This window comes from Dermacentor albipictus, chromosome 1, assembly GCF_038994185.2.
Source record: "Dermacentor albipictus isolate Rhodes 1998 colony chromosome 1, USDA_Dalb.pri_finalv2, whole genome shotgun sequence".
NCBI lineage: Eukaryota > Metazoa > Arthropoda > Arachnida > Ixodida > Ixodidae > Dermacentor > Dermacentor albipictus.
The window spans coordinates 117457817-117466713 of record NC_091821.1 but is presented as its reverse complement, the minus strand read 5'-3'; the positions used below and the strand labels follow the sequence as shown (position 1 = coordinate 117466713).

The 8897-nt window shown below is 42.8% G+C and overlaps 1 long non-coding RNA gene across 1 annotated transcript; it reads left to right on the top strand.

Annotated features, from left to right (window-relative positions):
* The first annotated feature begins 3111 nt into the window (after positions 1-3111).
* Positions 3112-8367, top strand: LOC135907866 (uncharacterized). Its single transcript, XR_010566141.1, has 3 exons — positions 3112-4111; positions 5088-5210; positions 7639-8367. It is a non-coding gene; the product is annotated as an uncharacterized lncRNA (long non-coding RNA).
* The last annotated feature ends 530 nt before the right edge of the window (positions 8368-8897 follow it).

Sequence of the window (8897 nt, the reverse complement as noted above, 5' to 3'; positions counted from 1 at the left end):
ATCCATCGTAGTGAATGTAAGTCCACACTGCAGCATTCGGTTACTGCTATCAACACAGCACCGGGCAATGTCAATGTGGGCATGCACACTTGCCACACTTGTCTGTAGAACAATAGCACACAAAACCAAGACATGGACAGAGGAGGCGAGGCATGCAAGCGCTAACTTTCAACATGTGTTTATTTGAAGCAGGACAGAACATATATACTAACACAAATTCAAAGCAGATGTGCATGACACAGAGCCATGAGTTCAAAAAATGATTTAAAGTTAACCCAAAGAAACACTAGTTCTTTTTCTAATAATCCTACAGATGACAAGCTTACGCATTGTGTGCCCCGCCTGTCGAATAATCTTGGTCGCAATTATCATCCATACTAGCTTCTCTTTATTATTCGATATTATGTCGACTTCTTTAAACTGTGGATGACATCCGCACATGCCATAATGAGTAGCACGAAGACTGTCCTTCTACTACAAAACATATCTAGGAATCCCTTGGGCTCTGGGATGCCACATGGTAAACAAGATGCTGTTTAAGAAGTTGCCTTTTTGCTCTGCAGGTTGCTGATACTAATATAATATTTTGTACTTCTGTAATATTCAGTGCTAACTATGATTATTATAAATGCACGGTATTAGAAACTTTTTTGTGATGATTTCATTAAAGTGTTACTTCTAATTACAACTTAGGACAATGCTGTCTTGTATTGTTTTAAGTTGAATTCACTTAGCACAATTTTATATATTTCAGCAATTTTAAGTTGACCATATTAACACATCAGCGCATCATTCACAGCTGGATCTCTAAACCATTTTACCATTAAACATGTAGTCATACTTCTTTACGACAAAACTTGCATACCTTCCACAGCGTTACACGCTCACTATGGAATTGTGTATAATGGGTATTGTGGTAGCTGATAATGGGCTTGTGTCTGCTCAGCCAGACTGTAGCCAACAGCAGCCAGTGCACGCTAAGTTTAAAGGGGCCCTGAACCACTTTTTATCAAGGGGAGCAATGCATGTGAAGTTAGAATAGACTATTTCAGAAATACTTTGCCGCAAGAAGTACTTCAATGCATTCAGCAAAAGTGGAATTATAGCTGATCAAACACCCTCTTCACTGTGCTTTCTTTCCTTCTTCAATGCCTTGTACTGCGTAGGCTACAGCAGAGCGAGGCATGCCCGCAATGTTAAATTTGCTTTTGGATTTTAATGTAGATGCCTCTACTTACGATTTTGGCACCTACGATGTGCCAAATTCAGGGGGCTTAGCCAAATGTAAGCCAAATGTGGTTATCCTCAGCGAGCCATTTATATAAGTGCTCTGTCAGTGAGCTGCAATGCACTTAGCCATTTGGGGTGCCTCGATGTCCTACCCCATTGCTCTGTGCAGGGTGGTGACATTCATTGTTGGGTTAGGTGCCAACAATGTTAAGTACATCTGCTATTGAAGTGCCCGCACATCCGCTATTGAAGTGCCCACGCCTTCACTCACACACATGCCAAAGCAAGCTCACAAAGTGGGTTAATCTCTACACTCCGAAAAAAATGCCTGGATGTTGTGTACCCCTGTGTATGAATCACTCCAGGAATGGTTGAAGAATGTTTCTGTTTCTGAAAGAGGCAAAACGACTTCTCTGGATGGTCCAAATCAACGAGAGGCAAGTGGCAACCGACGAACTACTTGTGCATATGCAATTGAGTACATAAGCACTGAATTCAGCATGCCTTTCTAGGCACATGCGAAGTTTTCCGAAAAACTCAAGTGTACTTTTTTTTCTTGTTTCTGCATCTTGCTTGTAGTAATTTTTTATGGGAACTCACGCACGCGCATACGATGGTTGGCTTAGCGGAGTATATATTTTTTTTGCCTATCCTCCTTGGACCCGTTAAGTGCCTGCAGCACGTAATAAATAAAAAAAAGTAGGATACACCTTAACAGCCCATTATGGTTAGTGCTGAATCCTTACTGTGTGGACGGCCTTGTCTGTTTTAATTACACTTGCTAGTAAATTACGTCCCTGGTAAAACATGAGAAGCATGCGCATGCAGCTCGCTAATTTTAGGCACACCTTTTAGTGCACTCTGACATTATTTCTGACAGAAATAATGTCCCTTTTTTGTCTGTACAGCAAGTAAGCTGATGCATTCTAGTTAAACAACGATCTAGTCCCTCGCTATTTTTCTTTGTTTTGTTTCACCCTACAATCATTAGATGCTTAAGTTTACTTTTGATTGATATAGCCAGGGGCCCTCTGGTGGCCGTAATCTCATCATTTATTTCTTAAAGCGCCGGATGATGCGACGAGTTTCTGAAAATGTTTATTTGCCATGGATTTAATCAAACATTATAGTTTTTATTCGATTTGCAAGCTCACTTTGAAAAAAGCAGCTAGGCATGGAAAACGGTCAGGCCAGACGCTGTGCTACAAGTGTTCCCATTCAGAGGTAAAGCAGCGGATTCCAACATGCTCATTAAATGAGAGATTGCAGACGCCTTGCATGAATTTTTTGCAAGCACAAAAGTATCGCTTTAAGTGGTCTCCTCACTGGGAAAAAGCACGAGCATAAACGCTTGGGACATACTTTGCTGCAAATTAAGGCACATAAAAGGAAGAAACCTATAGACAATGCACGGGCAGCTTGTCACCTATCATCAAGTCATGGCTGTCACTTGAGCTTTACACTTGTCAAAAAGCACAAATGCTTTCTGACAAGTATACTGTAAGTTCCAAAAATGCCATATGTCGCAGTGCTCTCCATATGTGTCCTCCCTTTCCCTTTGGGAAGGCATCCATTGTTCCTTTTCAGTAGAAATTACCACCACCAAATAACTGCTGGTCATAGTACAGCTAGGCTGTTTAAATGGAACAATACATTGTTCTGTGAGGCTGTGGTGGATATTGTCTGGAACAGTACAGTGACCAAGCGAGAAATTTTTCAGAAGTTGGGCACACACTTGAACGCGTGGATGGTTAGTATGCATGCAGAGATGGAAGGAGACGCAGGCCGCATACTAAATAAAAAATTTCGGTGAGGGGGGGGGGGGGGGGGCACCCTAGGAAGCACAAGTTGGCTGCTAGCGAGCTTGATACAGCTTGAGCAGGCTAGAAGCAGCTAGCGTTATGTCAAGCTATAGTTCAGACACCTTCAAGATGGCAGCACTCGATGTCTCCAAGCCATACACTTCTAGCCATTGTGAAATTACTTAGAAAAAGTCAAAATTTCGAAGGCATTGCCAGGGAGGATTCAGGGAAGCATCAACGTATTTTGGAGGGGGCGCGGTAAGGGGAGGGGGTGACACGGTTAATTTTGTTAACGTGGAAGTTGCCGGCATGCTTCGGATAGTTACGTTGATATGGCATATATGTAATCAGCACCACAAATGGAGCACGCGCGTGCCAGGAGTGTATAAGATCGGCTGTCTCCTATCGCGGACAGCCAATTTTTTTATGCGAACACCCCTTGGCACGCTTATTCGGCCTCCGCGGCTCCAACCGTTGCTCCAACCCACGGGCCGCCCTGCTTCCAGCTTTGATCCCCCGCTACCCCTTGGGTGCCCCGGAGATCCTGCGCCGCCTGCTTTATTATAAGCTCAGGTGCTGTCCTGAGGCCTCCGTTTGCTGGTCGTATGTGCCCTCCTGGAGCAGTGCTTGTAAAAAATCCAATCTATCGTCGCTACGAAAAAAGCGACCCGCTACTTATACAACACCAGTCAGAACATTTGCCCTTCAGACACAGCGATCACTAAATGGGGCGTCCGCGCCCACTGCCTCGACGCGCGGGCAGCCAGCAGCTCGTAAACAAACTCGACCGCACTCCGCAACGCCGGCATGTCTGGGGACAAACGAATATAACACGCGCTAAGAAACCTCCTCCGTAGTGCCTAGGCAACCATATATTCAAGGAGCAAAAGCCCCCAGATTTTTTCTCTCGTGCTCGCCCTTACAACCTTTCCTTTCTCCAAGCGAACCACTTGTTGCGGTGCCTGACGTTCAGAAGTGGAAAATTGAAGAAGCCCGTTGTGTCACTTCATTTCTTATTGTGACCATGTCTGCAGTGGTGTCCGGTCGTCAGCCTCGTCAGCAGGCGCATGCCTTTCAAGGTATGTCGGCGGCTGGTTTTGTACTTTCTTCTCTTGTATGCCGGTAATGAGTGCTTAGCATGGGCCGGCAGAGCTGATGCACAACGCAAACGCACAACGGTTGCGGACGAGTTTGAACAGAACTGGAACGCGAAACAAATGGCGATAGACAAGCGAGTATCTTGTCTGTCTCCCTTTGTCCTGTGTTTCAGTTCAGCTTCTCATGCTCGTCTTGGTCTTTCTTGTACTGTGCCCCTCGCGGTCCGCAGGTTTTATGCACAACGGCACAATATTTCAGTGGTTCCGACACACGTTTTTGATAGTGGTGCTCGATGTTGTGAGGTAGTTCCCGTGCATGCATTGCTTTTGTTGTGTCTGCCGGTGGAGGTTTTCTTGTAATAAGGGCTGCCTGTAGAGTTAAGTGATCGTTTGCGCGCTTTGTTGCTCCTGTGTATAGCATGCAGTATTACGTGCTTGTATCATTTGTAGGCACAAGCCATGTACTTTCACGTGTTCTTGAACAGTCAATCCTTTTTCACATTATGTGAAAAAGGATTGACAATGAAATTGACCGACAATGAAATTTGTCTTTGCAAGCAGGAGAGAGAGCCCAGTGACAAATCTCATTGTCAGTGCTACCATTTAAGCAAATGCCTTAGTTCTGCTTCCATGATAAAGGAGATGCTATAGCTGTGGATTTCTACTCTGGGATTTTAACCTACTCACTGAATATAGTGAAGCTGAAAACTGGTTACCTTAAGCTTATTAAGCTACTTTGTGCCTCAACTTGAAGCCCATGCTTGATTTGGTCAAGGTAAAGCCCAAAGCGAAAGCGCCCAAGGAAAGGCAATGAGTGTCTTAGGGACGTTCACGCCTGTCGTTGTAGTGACCAAGTCAAGCATGGGCTTCAAGTTAGGGTGCGTTTCTAAACACATGGTAAGTAATGAGTGGTGTGCTTGCATAGTTGTAAAGATTCTGTCCTCTTTTTCATGTTTAGGATGCTCAAGCCAGCCAGCAAGAGAGTGATCTTCCCCAAGTACGATTTGCCCTCTAGCCCCACATAGCATCATCCCATGTACCTTTAGGAGTGCCAACAAATTTTCTTCCTCATTTGAAACAGGTAGCAGCCTAACAACAAGACTAAACCTCACTGTCTTCAGTGAGCACAAAAAAAAAGTTTTCTCTTTGAAGTGGCAACTATAAGATGAGCACTCATCGCAACATGTTTCCTTGGTAGTACTGCTGTGAGGCCAATGCAATTAACCACTGCTGCTATGTTGAGCCCAGTGTATGAACACCAACTGGATAAACTACTGAGATATAGATGTAGCAGCTCATCTCCAGCATCACCTGAATCAAATGCTTTGGCCTTTCATGGTGCCTGATTGCATTACAAGGAGTACTGTACATTTTCAAAAACATGACAGATGTAGAATCCTGTTACCTGGCATCAGGCTGAGTGTACGAAAGCAGTGAGACGGTTTAAAGGGAAAGGGCTGATTTGATACTGTTACGAGTGGCTCAGCACTCTCAGCAGCATGGTGTGGCCTGATGCCACTACACTTGGCTGACTAGTGCATGCCAAGTGTGCTGTGGTACCAAGTAACCACTAACTGCAATTACATTGACATTCCTTATGATCCATAAATCTACACGCATTGGCTGTAGTCTCACTCACATGGAAATATGGTATAGTTATTCTACTTGAATAATTTATAGAGCATACTATGGTTGTACTTGGACTGCATGCTTTCTTGCTTCAAGGAAAATGAGGCAAAAATTAAGATAATTCCTAATTACAACAGCTTTGTGCCATTTGCAAGAGTCTTCATTTCTAAGAGTGAGAACAATATGTTAAAACTATTTTTTATATGTAGCAGCTGTGTGTCGAATTTTTCTCCTTTATGGAGACACTAATTTGTCACCCTTTTGCTGCAAGGTGTTGCCTGCTTCTCTTACACAATTTATCATTGTACTAACATATGGTGGTTTTCAGGTTGTTTTTCCTTTTAGGATTTTGCTGTTGTGGGTCTTCAGCTGTTGCACTCCTTTGTTTCACTACGTTTCTATCATTTATTTATTTATTTATTTATTTATTTGCTGTATACAAGGCTAGTCAAATAGTGCTTTGATGTTTCCATATATTAATTCCGCTTTTGTTTTTGTTCATGAGAATTAAGTCTCATAATGTGCCCTTTCTGTTTTAGTTTACTGGAGAGGGTGCAGCTTACACTGCACTGTTGCTCACCTAAGATCACCTGAGGTCTTGTTTTTTGAGAGAACTACCTTTTCAACTGTTGCTTTTGCTGTCTGATTCTGTTTATCCTTTAGTATGTTTATGCTTAGCTGTTATGTGTATGTGATATTTTTGTATTGGTTTGTTCTGTCAGCATCAGAAGGGAGTTTTATGTTGTGCTCTTTGTCAGTAAGGAGAATGGCCTTTCCCTTTTGGAATTTACAATATCCAGTGTGAATTTGTCATCAAAACAATGATCATAAGGTTGTTTGTCATTGCTTGTGTTGACAAGAGAGTACTTAATTTTGTAGAAGTATGCCACAAAATTTTATCTCGTTATACCATGAATGGATAGCGGTCAGTTCAGTAATTATGCTATGGAGCCTCAATTACTGGTTTAGTAATACAGAAATATTATTAATACATTACCTTTTAGTGTGACAGCACAAAACATGCGCGAAGTGTAGTGATGTGATGGGTTTGCACCAGGCTCACCCTACAAGCGATGGTCAGAAAAGGGCACCACACTCCTCCACTCCGCAATGCACAAAGATGCTGTGGCAGGGTTTGTTGACTCTCTGACACGGCACAAAGAATGCTGCAGAGTCAGATCGCCAACAAACACGGTTTGTGCAGAAAATTACCTCCGGCGTGCTAGCCGTGTCCACCACGTTGCTGTTACGGCGGCGATTCCCAGAGATCGCGCTAAGCACAATGCGCGAGCTGGGGGACGAGGCGCGGGAAGGCACCTCGATCCCCACAACATGAAACGGAAGTCTGTTCATGTCACCAATGGTGTTGTGGCACCAGACACAACTGACGTATACACACACATTATTACCATGCTGCAGAAACAGAGATCATTCAACACATGACAGGATAACAGGGGAGCGTCCTCCTGCATTTCAAATAGAAGTGCGCATTTGGAAGAGTTAATTTGACAGCTTTTAGTGACAAGATAATTATATCACCATCAACTACACCATTGAGCCAACTGTCTCGCGCTTCAGTTTGTGAAACCGCATGAATTCCGACTGTTGTTTCGGTGACGTGAATAGTCTCCTGCTTCACATATAAAATAGTACTGCACTTGGAGTACATTTTAAACTAGCTTATTTTTGCTGCTCAAGGAATTGAGGCTCCATGTCATAACTGTGGGGTGGCAACTACCTAAAAAATCACAATAGTGGGGCACAAAATTTTTGTGTCAGCACTCCCTTAATGAATTTCTCCTAGGTGCATTAATTGATATTAAAAGAGAGTAATAATTTTTATGCACGATTTGTTTTACACTGTTGATGTCTTGTTTTAGCTTGTGTAGAATACTATTAACCATGGAGTCTGCCAATCCCTGCGGAAGCAGCTGCATCTTTCTCCGAGGTGGTACGAAGAAGGAAGTTCCGTAGCTGTGATATCATTGACCAACTGCCTGGGAGTCCCAGTTGTCCATAGAAGATTGCAACAAAGTATTCCAGGTTGAAAATCAAGCCTTTCTGTATAGCAGAAATGGTGGGCCTCCTAATCAAAACATGGCCCCAGGGCCCACAATGAGCTCTTTGTGGTAGGCCAACCACAGTTCAGTTGTAATTCCAATTGCCAAGTTTTCAAAGCACCACAAATGAGTTTTGTGTGTGTGTGATAATGGTGTAGTTTTTGCAGCCATGATTTAAGCAAAATAAGTCTTTTAGAACATTGGTTACTACTGAAAAGATATATTCAAGAAAGCACTGTGAATGCACCTCAGCTTACAATTCCATCCAAGTCTTAGCCTGTTGTTTCTATGCACTGTTTGCTTTACTTGAAAATAAAGTCTAATACATTTAGTGATGCTCTTAAAAAAGCTAATTGGTCAATGTACCCATTTTATAAGCCTTTTAACTGAAACAATCTTGTTTTTACTTGCATTGGTAACTAAGATTTATAAGTTCTCTGTAAAGAAGTTGCATTCACTAAGGACCCACTGTATTAGTCGTATTCATGGCAACCATACTAAATCACATTTGTATTTATGAAATAAACTGCATTTTTATTGCTCCCTTAAGCATCTATCAGCCATTATGGAAGGTTCTATCTGTGTAGAGCCAGGAAACAGCCTTTCTACACGCTGCTTTATCTTGTTTAGTATGCACTCTCCACACACTTGCACTCAGTGCTGCTGCCATTAGTACGGCGTGCAAGCGTTTAGAGTGCAGTTTACCTGAGGTGGTAGTGGTATTTATTGGCTGTATTCAGTCATGGAAATGGTATACGTGCTTGTTGAATATGGATCCATGCAATTTTATACCAGTGCAAGTCTATTGGTACATAAGATAAACCTGCAGTGGAATCAACTCGTGTTCTGTCGAACAAAGAAAGTAGAATCGTACATTTGTTGCACTAGTTCAGACAGACATGCTTATTAAATGCACTGCTGTAGCCGGCATGTGTGCTATGGTATGCTAATGCTGATCCACTAGTATCACAAAACAGTGGTCCATTCGGACTCTGAAAATGTATAGCTGTTTAGAGGCATGGTGCTTGAACTATTAGAATGGCTGAACAAAATAAGTGCACTCGGTGAACAATAAGTGC